General features: G+C 34.3%; 1 protein-coding gene across 17 annotated transcripts in view; it reads left to right on the top strand.

Moving 5' to 3' along the window:
• ADGRL2 (adhesion G protein-coupled receptor L2) overlaps positions 1-12909 on the top strand; it is a 594604-nt gene that overhangs the window by 484636 nt on the left and 97059 nt on the right. The window lies entirely within an intron of this gene.

Here is a 12909-nt window from a genome sequence, read left to right as displayed (position 1 = left end):
TGTAAAATTATTAGTAATACTAAAGACAATACTTGATCTTTTATGCTCACTCACATTTGCCACAATATTAACTTTTCCCCAGTGACTTTGTTAGACCATTTAGGACCACAAGAGGAATCCACAATTTACAGTTAGCAGAGCTTCTCATGTAGTGAGATGTACAGTTACCTGACTGAAAAATGCTTGTTTAACTTGAGTGGCTATGTTAAAGGACTGTGGAAGTAAAATGAACTTTGGAGATAATTTAATGCAAACCCTTCATTCTTCACTCAAGGAATCAGATTCATAGGCGTTGATGACTTGGTATTTGTTTAGTATAACATAGTAAGTGGCAGAATTTGGGTAACTTAAACTCAGAGACTGAGAAAAAAATTGTTTCATATAATCGACATTCATTGTTATTTCCTGTCATTGATTTTATACAACTAAATCTATTGATGGAAGTTTGACTTCAAATGACTACGGTCTGGTGTTTGATGTATATCAGTAAGCTCAATCTTATTTACTAGAATTATAAGTAAAATCAACTCCTTTTATGAATCAGGATTCTTTGGGTATTCATCTTAACTACTCCTACTCAAATCCTCATTCTAGAGTATTGAATTCTAAATCTGTTCCTGTTTTCCTAACCACCCTTTTAGATAGTTTATTCTTTTTCTGGGAATGCCAATGAAGTAAGCTTTTATTATGATAGATGTGTTTACTTTAAGATGACAATAAAGTGCAGTCGTTTTCAGGATTGACTATCAGACTCAAAAATGTTTTCCTTTATCTTTGTGTGTCAACATTTATTGCCACACTTCTCAGACTAAGGTGGCGTAAAAGAGCGTGATCTGGGACCACATTGGTTGAGTGAATCAAAGACTGAACAATTTTGAAGAGTAGTGCTCTGGTGTCTGAACTTGATCCACTTACATAACCTCTCTGTGCGTTTGTCTTATTTGTCATTAAAATGAGGATTGTAGTAGTACTGTTAGAAAGAGAAAGACAATTGATATTTGTAAAGCACTGAGAACAGTGCCTATAGATATCTAGTAAGGCTATGTAAAGGAGTCCAGTGGCTTATTTCTGGTATTTTATTTAAGTGTGTGTAATTGGAGGTCTATAGATACTCTAGGTGTGAGACACGTTCTTAGTATAATCTAATGGAGCCAGAGTTATTTAATTATTCAGCCTGTATTATATATGTTTTTCGAACCGCAGTTTACCAAAACTGTAAACCTGTATCTGCTGAGGTCAGACATGTATTTAAGATCATTACTTTGCTTAAAGACAAAACAACACAAAAAACACTTGGTTATGTGGAATGAAGTTAGAGCTTGATCTTAAAAAAATTTTGATACTAGCTTAAATAGTTATATGGATATCCTGCCCTTAGAAGTTCTTGAGGATGACTTAATCTGCTTAATAGCAGCCAGAACCACTTACAGTGTTTACCAGGTGTTAGTCATGAGTCAGGCTTGACAAAGGCAGATTAATTGTATTTGAATGAAAGGAAAAAAATCTCTGTAAATCATGTTTACATATTTATAAAACAAATTGACTAGGAATATTCATTATAAAAATCTATAATTTTCCATTTGTTTACCATCTTAGAACACAATGTAATTTTAATGAATAGGCATGTGTAGTTCGTGGTATTAAAATGGACTACAATTTGTGGGTAGTTTCAATAGTCTGTAGTAAATCTCCCAAGAGATTCCGGGAAACAGTAGTTTTTCAAGTGAGTAAATCTTTAAGTTCAAAGTCCACTCCATAGGTGAGGGAAAACTGTTTCAGTGGTTCACGTTGATATTTTCCCTAGCATAACCAGACATGATGGAATTTCTCATTGGTACACAGGTTGTGTACTTGTTACATAGAATTATATATTATACATACATGGAAATGACTGTACTAAGAAACATATCTGTTTATCAATTGATTGACATCCTTAACTAATTTATTTGTAAATAAACAAGCATCACTTTACCCAACTCATTGAAATGTATACTTATGGCATACATTTTTGAAAAACATTTCAAAATATATGAATTTATAATGACCTATGAAATTTAAGTTACAATGTTTTTTTTTTTAATTATATGTCTACCCAGGTATTTATGTTAGGCAAGTAATCACTCTCTGAATATGATGTTCAGGAAATAAATAGATCTTATATTAGAAGAATTGATACAAAGTTTGATTTTTAGTTGTTTGCTTTATCCTTTCTCAACTATGTAAAAAGGAGATTTTAGAAGATTTATTTATACTTTTAATTAAAACATGTATTTAAAAATTATTCTATTGAAGTTGTTGATACTGAAAAATGATTCTATATGACACTGAATCAGTCTATTAGTTTCATGTTTCTTTTTCTGCGTTTCTTTCATTTAATAGTCCCTTTCTCACAGCAAATGAGGTCATTTAGTCATTACTTTGCCCGAATAATACTAACACACTAGCAGATGGTCACTTTCCAACTGGTTTGTCTTTAAAAAAAAATTAAAATATTATAGTACCAGAGAGAGATAGTGTAATGTGTCCTTTTTAAATTAACAGGCCGTTCTTTTCAACTATAATTATAAAATAGCTCAATGTCACATAAAAGGCAAAAACCTAGAATAAATTGAATCATGGGAAACATGAAATAAATACAAGCCTATCTGGGTTATAGTCCTATTCTTGAATTGCTGTTTCTTTAAAAAGGTGCACATTGATCTTGTATTTCTTAAAATGATGCAGTTTGATTCTCTTGCATTCTAGTACAGTTAGCTCATATCAAAAGGTAGCAATTTTAAAACATGTATACGTTATGAAGATATTTCCCCCAAAACCATTTAATTAAACAAATCTGTTAGTCTAACAATGAAAATATGAAAATAATTTATCTGCGTTTTTAAATCCACACCTCATCCCCCCAACCCCCTGCTCCCCCAGAAAATGGTCTCTATCTTTGAGACTATTGAATGGTCCAATCTAGGACCAGACTGAAATTAGCATTGCAGGACTAAAATGCAAGTAGGTATATAAAGAGATTCAGAGTTAGTGTGATTGGAGAGTATTGAATAAACTGAACTTTGCTTAAAACAGAGAATTACTGCTGAGCAAGCTAGGGAAAATGTAAAAATACTTATGAGCAAATGTTTAAAGAAACAAGCATCGTGGCAGTTGAAAGTAAATCATTTGTTTTGACCTTTCTCTGGCACCAAATTGCTCTGTGTCCACAGGCAGTGACAGATCTGAGCTATCATTTCCTCAACTACAGCATTAACCAGTTGAATTAGACAACTCTTAAGCACCCCCTCCTTGTTAAGTTTTATGACTATTTGGTGATAATCACTCAGCCCAGAATAGTATATTTAAAATGCACTTGCCTCAGTGAGCCAGGTGTATCTATAGTGAAATATGAGTTTTTAATGACTGTAAAAATCAAGTGTTATAGAAACTAATCTATAAAACAACTAAATTTGATTTCCAGTTCTAATTGCTAGCACATAGTACAAAAACAACTCATTTAAGTGTGCTGAGATTTAGTTTTTCATGTGAACGATGGAAGAAAAAACTTGTTTGAAGTTACCTCACTGTGCTGAAAGAGATTCTCTGATAATTTGCTTTGATCATTTGAACATCTTTATTGTACCCTGTTACAATTTTTTAGCATATTAATTGACCCTCAGATACAGTTGGTGGACTTATTTCACAAGTAGTTGGACTTTCCCAGTCACCCTAAGAGTAAAAGCCAAGTAAACAACCTTCCCTGATGTATGCAGATATGAAAGATACCTGCCATATCTTCTTAAAGTTAGCCTTAAATTCTTCCTTCACTGAGGTTTAAAGAAAGCAATTTTAAGATATCTTATTTCTGATTCTTCAAACTTTAATCAGTGCAGTAGCATCTTACAGTCTTTAGCACTGTAGTGTTCTCCCCCACTCCCAACCCCAGACTCCATTTCTTCCTATATTTATTTGAAGTACCAGTATACCAAATTGCATATTATGGGATAAAGAGGTTTACATGCTGAGTGTGAAATTGTATATTGCTATGAAGTGGTATGGGGATTGATGGATTCAGGGCTCAAAACAATGAGTGATAGAACTTTTTTCTTTTTTTTTTTTTTTTGGTAATACCTTCATTCCTTTGTACTTTATTTAATGTTTCTGTTTTCCCTGTCAAGTCACTCTTATTGTTTGCAGGTTGTTACACTTAAGAGAATTGCACTGAGAGAGGGAGGGAGGAGGGTGGGGGGGCACAGACTAAATAATAAATTCCACTTTTGAGATTATTTTGTACTCTTGGTGCTCTACCACTGTGCCGTCTTTCTTGCTCACACCTTTGCAGTTAAGCTGAATCTTGCTTTTGCCGTTTCAAGTCTCATTAATCTTCCTTTACTCCTGATTTGTACACCACACAGCCAAATAGTGTGTGCCACATGACTGAATATTTACTTATATAAACTGCCTTTTGTGGGTCTGTTTCACACTATTCAAGTTGAAGACAATGTTTTATCTTAATTTTGCCTTAAATCTCCCTCAGACTGTGCTAAAGCCACCTGGGTGATGATCAGTGAATACTCAATTGATTTCTCAGTTTGTTTTTTTTTTCCCATTAACCTTTTTTTTTTCATTGAGGGTGAAATAATTTTCTAGAGGTGCTCCCCATGCCTTGTTCTTGTTAAATCTGACCTTGCTGCTTTTCTGGTATGCCAACATAGACAGATATACTATAGAATAAAAATTGTACAGAATTTGGACAACTTATTTCCTGATATTAGGTGCTTAAGGGAAAATGTGAAGATAGAGAAGTGATGATCCATAATATGTTCTAACTAGAAATGATAAAGTTGGATAAACATCCAGTAATCAGTTGGGTACTAAATAGTTAGAAGTATTTCCCCGCCCCCCCCATAAATCATTGTAGTTTCAGAGTTATACTAGTTGTACTGTAACCAAGGTGCTTTCTAGAATACTTATTGAAGGATTTTGATTATGCTGAATATAGTTTTATCTAAAAAGGAAAACCTAAAAATTCATGCTTTCTGCCAAACCTATCCAAATGACCATATCTATATTTTATGGATAATGATAGAATAAACATGTAAAGCACTTTAAAAAATTAGAAACATTTTAAATAAACAAGTGAGCCTTATGGTTTGGAGATACCTAGGAGGAAGAGATAAATGTGCTTTGTATCTGAATGAAATGTGTTTTTAACTGAAAAATATGATGTCTGTTCTCATAGTTAATAAGACACTCTATTATGAAACATCTCTAGTAGATAATTAAGATCCATGGTATGTAATGAATCAGGTTCTCTCCAATGCATCTAAAAGGGCAGAATTGAGGATATAAACCCTTGATCATTTTATATAGGTCTGCATTGTCTGTGGTTCCCAGTTAAGAAAAGGTTAAAAAAAAAAAAAAAAAAAAAAACACCACACACTTTCCCCCTCATTTTCATAGAACCTTCTTTTCCTACAAATATGATTTTATAAGCTTTCCCCCATGTATAGTATTTTTTTTTATTTGACCCAAATGGCTAGTGATTAAGATGTATTGATTCTGCAATATATTCCAAATGTGGTTGGTCCTATTTGTTTTCAAAGTTTTAAATGTTGTAACCATGTTTTATTGACAGCATTTTTTCTACTTAATTATGTCTTTTGTTGACAGCTCAAACTGTCTCTGTTTACTCTTATTTAAAATGCAGCTGGCAACAGCAGTTGGTTTGTGAAACCAAAGCACATAATTACCTTCCCCAGTAAAGGTATGATGTGTTTCATTGGAAGAGAATGGATTTTATGGGATATGTTGCTTTAGTCTGAGAAGTACAGTTTATTTTTCCGGATGGTGGATTTCATGGGAGAACTTAAGCAAAGTTAAAAAACAAACCTATATAATATTCTAAGTTTATTTGAGTACCAAATAAATTACTACAAGAAGTACTTTAATTTATTTTTTTCCTTTAAATGAGCCAAGAAAATCAGGTACTAATCTTCATTGCAAGTATCAAATTAATACAGTGAAGCCAAATAATAGCTAACACTGGGCATCATGATCTTTTTTTCTTCTTACCTCTTTTTGTATTAATAATCAACTTTTTTTTAAAGATTTATTTATTCATACAAGAGCTGGGGTGCAGGCCAGAGGTGTAGAGGAGTGAGAGGATTTACCAGAGACACAATGGGGAGCAGAACAGGGAGATCCAGTGAAATACACTGCTGAGGAGAGCAGCAGTACAGACAGGAGAGGTCTGCTGCGCCATGTGGCTCCCCAACCTGGCAGGGATCGAACTCATGCTGGAGTGGCTGTGGATAGCTTCTTAGTGCTGACACTTAACCCCTTGTGCCACCAGAGAGGCCCCCGAATAATCAACTTTAACAATATTGCTTTGATTGAGATTTTTCAAGAATAGTCCTCCTACTCTTCTTATTTTCAAGGACTTTGTAATTAATAATTTGTGAAAAATAAGTGAATCCATCTATTTGAAATAAGATAAAAGCAAGGAAAATATTAAAGCAATAAATTTCATGCTATGAAATTTCTTATATCTCATATGTTTACTTAGTGAGTTGCCATGTGTTTGTCTTGATATTGCACTAAACTTTAATTCCAGATCCCCCTTTTCCAGGTATCACCCAATTCAACTTTATTGTTTTTTTCATTTCTAATATTCTACCTGAATTCCTGTAACTTAATGCTTTCTTTTTTTGTTGAGTAGTTACTTCCCTTGCTACCCTGTAAAAACAAGACATATGTTTCTTTGTTTCTTAAAAACTAAGATACATGGCATCTTTGTGATTAGAACTGTAGCTTTATTAGTAGTCATACACTGCAATACTGAAAGTCCTAGGTTGCTAATATTTTACACTTACAAGTGTTTTTGCTTGTTAAAAAAAAAATCATGTTTTAAGATGAAACTCTTTCCTTTATTGCTCTTCCCATAGGAATAGCCCTGTGTTTGTGAATTATTTGTAATGAATCTTACCACATTTTTGCTGTTGGAATTGTGTGGTTGACAGGCTATATGTTCCTAAGAGGATATAGTGGAATATTTTTTTATTCAAGATTTACCAACTTTTCTGACCTGTTACCAAATAGTAGAATTCCCTGCCTAGTATTTTAATTTTAAGTTGAAATTAAGGAAACTAATAGTGATATTGGAAGCTAAAATTTATCAAATTCTTTTTGACTAAACCTTAACTGAATAGAGATAGGTAAGTGACCAGCTCTAGAGAAACTTGGTTTGTGTGTGACTATATTGAGTTTATGCAAATAAAACAAAAAAAATTGAATATGTGGCAGTTGTCCTGCTGATGATGAGGGTAATTTTGATTTCAGTGTATACTGATAGAAAAAAAAATATGTTGGTAATATTGTTTTCATACTATTTTGTAATTAAAAAGAGTGAGAGAACTTCAGAATTGAATGATCTAAAAAACGTAGCCAAATAAAGAAGTCCTTTAAAAAAATTAATGGAACTACATTAGAAATAAATATTTTGGAATCTATTTAAAGACATAAAAAAATTACTAGTAAACAAAATGGAAGAGTATATGGAATTAGAGACATAAAATTGACAATTTGTTTCAGAATTTTATTTTGTAATAGTCTAAAAATGAACAATATGAAAATATAGAAGTAGGGGGAAATTAAGAAAGTCATTTTGTGCTAGTAATTTCTATTTGGCGGTGCTTTTATTGTTTTATAATATTTGGTTTATAAAACTTAAATGTAGTGCTTTAACATATATATTAGTGCTTATGTACGTATATTTGTGCTTATATATGTATATTCCAAGCCTAATATTTGGTCTTTATTTTCAAAAGAATTTTAAAAAATGTTGTTTAAGGTATTAATGATTATTGACTCACAAATAGGTCTTTGTTAATAAATTAGTAAAAGCTTCCTTATAAACACAGTTGCTAAGACCTGCCAAGGTGCCTTGGTCTCATTTCTCATCTGAAGCTTGATAGAAGTATACTTCTACCTACTAGTTAATTGCTGTCTCCAGGTAGAAAAGAAAAGGCCTTGAATTCAGTGTTTGTATGGTCGCATGGCCCTGTTCAGTCAAGCTCAATGCATGTTATATGATTGCCTGAGAGGAATAGAAAAGCTACTTTCTTAGTTTCTGACCAGAATGCATGATAAGGCTTGGTGTCAAAAAGGGCAGAATGGGGATCACAGCAATTATGGCAGAGGCAAAGTAGTTTCCTTGACAACCAGATTGAGGTTTCATTGTGATTTATTATTTACTACTTCAAATCCTCATTCTCTGATTTAATTAAGGTTTGGGATTTCCATATATTCTGTCTCTTCCAAAATTGAATGCCCTGTTAATATTGTTCAAATATATACTAAAACAGTCCCAAACTGATGTTACTCTAAAATAGAGACAAATTAGGGCTACCTGTAGCTTTGTGAAAATCTAGGTAGGTCACTTAGATAACAGTTAACTGAAATTAAATGGATACTATGTTGGGTAATACTGTTAATCAACACAAACTATTAACTTTATAATGATGACCCCTCTTGCAATCTGCATAGGAGCATAGTTGCAAAGAGAGAATTTAGCTTTGTTGTTGTTGTTGTTGTTGGAAGCGTTTTAAAATAGTTTGTGCATGATTTGTATTTCAGTGTATCATTTTAGATATGATACACATGTTGTTTCTTTGCAATTACCTGTAATTATACATCTTTTATATTGCTCAAATTATAGTCTTTTAAATTGGGTGGCAATCAGATAATTCTTTGCCAGGAAGCAGAAGTTCAGCTTTTCAGAGTGAGTTAACTATCAGGCAATTTTGTATTTCCTATGTTTTCTCTTCCCAAATATTCCTCAGATACTTATTACCTTTATAGATGAAGCTCCAAGTTGACTATTCTGCATTATTAAGATATAGTGTGAGAAGTTTTTTAACATGTGGTTTTTATTGAAACAACAAAACCTTCCAAATAAAAATAACTTTAACCTTTATTGAATCCTATTCAAAATGAAATATCTACATGTATACTTTTTAATTAAAATAGCATCATCTGCTTAGCTCATTTACGTTCTTTCTGTCGTAAATTCTGCCTGAGGATTCTATATATAATTAATGTAAGAAAAACAAGACAGTAATCCCTTGGTAGAAAACTGGTAATGGATTAAAAGACCATAGCTCTGAAATTCCAGGAACGTGACATACTTTCTCAGAAAGATGCACTTAGTCCTGAAGTCTTAGAGATCTTGAAAAATGCCCCTAGTGTAATTAGCCAAAGACAGACATTCTGAGTATATATTGTTATATGCTTAATATGGATTATTATTAGTAAATTTACAAATGATACTGAATATGTTTTGAGGAGACTCATTACTTTGTGCAGAGTAGAGTTATGAGTATTCATTGTAAGTTTTGAATTTCTTTCCAAGCCAGTTGATAGAATGCACATAGGCACTTTGAGAACAGGCTGACCAGTTGCCCAGACCAATGTTTTAGAATATAGTGCCTTCTTACATTAACTAATTCAGGAATCTCAAGGAACTAACATATTTATCCTGAATTCCATTTTCTTTAAGGACTTGCACTAGATTAATGCCTTTTAAATTGTAGGTTGCCACCCATTATCAGTTTCTGAAGACAACATTTATTAGGCTGTGATCAGCATTTAAATAAGAGAATAACAAAAACACTATTGTAGGGTCAGGAATGGACACAGTGCAGGTTTTCTAATCCAGCAGACCAGGTAAAGGAGGAGTCAGAGTCCTCAGTGTTTTTTTTTGCAGGTCTTTTATTGGGATTACCAGGTACACGCAGGCAGGAGTGCTGGTCTTCAATCTATCTGGGCTCTCTGGCGTTCTCTGCTTCTCTCTCGGCTTCTGCTACTTCTTTCTCTGCTTCTCTTTCAGCTTCTGCTGCTTCTACTGGCGTCCCCGTGACACCGCCCTTAAAAGTCCAGTCATAGCCCAGGTGAATCCCACCTACCTATGCCCACACCCTAATCCAGGTGCCCGCCATCAGGCATGCATTCAGGACCGCAAGGATCCATCATCTATCCTGATGGTGGGAGGGCAGAAAAGCCTGACACTTTTCCTTACCCTACAACTATATAATAAAGATATTTTGTCATGAAATTTACATTGTATTTTGTAACGGCAGGAGGACACGGAGCAGGTTCTATATGACTGGAGTAGACGGGGAAGGAAGAGTCCTGGAACCCTCAGTGGCTTTTCAGGCTTTTATTGGGATTTACCAGGTACACGGCAGGCAGGGGTGCTGGGGGAGGCACCCCCAGCAAGTCTTCACTCTTTCTGGGCTCTCTGGTGTTCTCTCGTGTTCTCTCTGCTTCTCTCGTGGTTCTGCTCTCTGCACTTCTGCTCTACTTCTGCTGGCGTCCCTGTGACGCTGTCCTTATAAGCCCAGTCTTAGCCTAGGTGAATCCCATCTACATCTGCCCACACCCTATTCCAGGTGCCCGCCATCAGGCATGCATTCAGGACCACAAGGATCCATCATCTATCCTGATGGCAGGAGGGCAGAAAAGCCTGACATTTTTTCCTTACCCTGCAATCCCTAAGTGAATTTTAACTGTTTAGATTTTTCGTAGATGGCAGTTTTTAAAGCAAGAGTATTTTTCACCTGTAGTTATTTGAGGAATATAAAGAAAAAGACATATAGGAATTGATATGCTGGGCCTTCCTGGTGGCTCAGCGGTTGAGCTCTGGGTTGCGAAGCTGCCCGTAGCCTCTGCAGCACTGGTTCAATCTCTGGCTGCAGACGAGGGTCCCACAAGGCGCGCAGACCTCTCCTGCTGCCCGCTGCTCCCTTCAGCAGTGTGCTTGTCAGTCTGCCTGTTCTGCTCTCTGCTCTGGCTCCGGTGAATTCTCTCACCCTCCCACTCGTCTGACTGTACCCAGGGCTTGTATAAATAAATAAATAAATAAATCTTAAAAAAAAAAAAAAAAAAAAAAACCAAAACAATTGATATGCTGAGGGAGTAGTCCCTAGATGAATACAACTATTCCTGAGGGAGTAGTCCCTAGATGAATACAACTATTCCTAATTACAAAATGTGATCATTTACACTTGTGTGATTTTTGTTATGATGGTCAGGTCCAGAAAATGCCTCTTGAGATTAGAATATATTTTTGAAAGCTGATTGTGATTATTATTCATTTGGGTTAGAGAATTGAGAGAGATGAGTCTGGACACTTTGGATGTGGCTAGAAAATCAAGAGTTACTTTGAATGCTAGATTTGGGTATTTGGGCTTTGAAGACTGCGGAGAGCTGTCAAACCCATTAAACTTGCCAGAATCAGATCTGCTTTTAGAAAGATAAAGGTAGGAGAGTGGTTGTTAAAAACTGAAGAAGAGAAAGATTTAAATTATGGAGATGATGAATTATGAGAGAATTTGAGAAGGGCCATTCATAAAATGAGGAGGAAGGGGTCAGTAGACAATGAGGCAGTCAGAAACTCCTCTTTTGATAAAGAGTGAAATAAATAAATGTGACAGTCATACAGTCCACTAATTGAGTTTAATTGAGTTTCTTAGCATGCTGAGTTTCAGTATTTTGGAAATACTGGAGCAGTTTTCAATACCCACATAAACATGTGAAATGTTGAGTGACTGAAATGAAACTAGTACTCTTAATTAAAAAAATATAGTGAGAAAAATATTTTGACAGAATTATTTCATCTCTGCATTCCATGCATTATAGTATTTTTGTAATGAAAGTTCTTAGAATTAAAATAATAGTAGGAATTTAAAAAAATGACCTTAATGTGATCTTTCTGTTATTTCACTTCTGGTCTGTTAGACTTTGTATACATTTGATATTGGAGATTTGAAAACATTGCCCTCCTCAGGGATTATCCTTGACATCCCCACCATATAGATAATTTACTCTTTTGTTGTTCACCTTTCTCTACTACATGATGTATTCCCACTTCATACTTTCAAGAGTGAGCAGCTTAAATGTAGAAAAGGCAAAATCCATTTTAGTATACTGTGTCGTTATTATTAGCATATGGTGATCCCTAATAAATCTTTCAGGGATGACTAAATGAGCTTAAAAACTGAAATATGCAATAAAAGTAGAGGAAGTATAGGCAATTGAATTTAAAAGATTAAAAAGGAATTACGATTTAAAACTTGATCTAGTAACATTTGGACATAAAGTGGCTTACTGTAAGCATGTTCACATGAATTTACAAAGTACCTACCTTATTAAGTGTTGTGATTATGATTGTGAGCAAAATGGGAACTTTATGTACTGTCCCTGTCCCCACTCCCCCAACTTTACCGGAAAGCTTGTGAATTCAAATTATGGCTTGATGGATATTGGAAATATATTATGAAAGGAATTTATGCTTGAGATATAATTATACCTGAGACTATAGTAGAGTTTCTCATTAAAGATATATAATTTCCTTTACTGAGTTTACTGACATTAGATTTTTGACACCACAATATCTTATTTTTACAGACCATATAAGATGACAACTGCTACATAAAAGTGTAACCAATTGTTTGCCAGTTTCAGAGTGCATACTGCACCAGGTCTTAAAGTTCTATATGGTTAAGAAAACTATCTGTGGCTTTCTATGTAGTGACCCTTCCTATTTCCCTCAGAGGGCATGCCTATATAGGCTTCCAGTATATATTTACTATAAAGTAAGGTATAGTAAAGCATATTTCCTCCAGAAATAATTCAAGTTTTAGTAAGACTGATTCATTTATTCAGCCAGCTGACTTTGTACTAGACATTGTGAAAGCATAGATGACCACGGCAGTAGGGCAGTATATATAGAGCTTTCATTCTCTTTTCTTTGAAACCTATATAGGTTTTATAGTCTTTCATTATTTCGTTTGAATAATAAAACCGGTATCTGAATGCTCAGAAAAAAATACAATGTTGCATGTAATGAAGCTGTTATTAAAATGTTTG

The sequence above is a fragment of the Talpa occidentalis genome, unplaced genomic scaffold (genome assembly GCF_014898055.3).
Source record: "Talpa occidentalis isolate TD23 unplaced genomic scaffold, MPIMG_talOcc4v2.1 talOcc4.9, whole genome shotgun sequence".
NCBI classification, from domain to species: Eukaryota; Metazoa; Chordata; class Mammalia; order Eulipotyphla; family Talpidae; genus Talpa; species Talpa occidentalis.
This window is presented reverse-complemented; position numbering and strand designations above follow the sequence as displayed.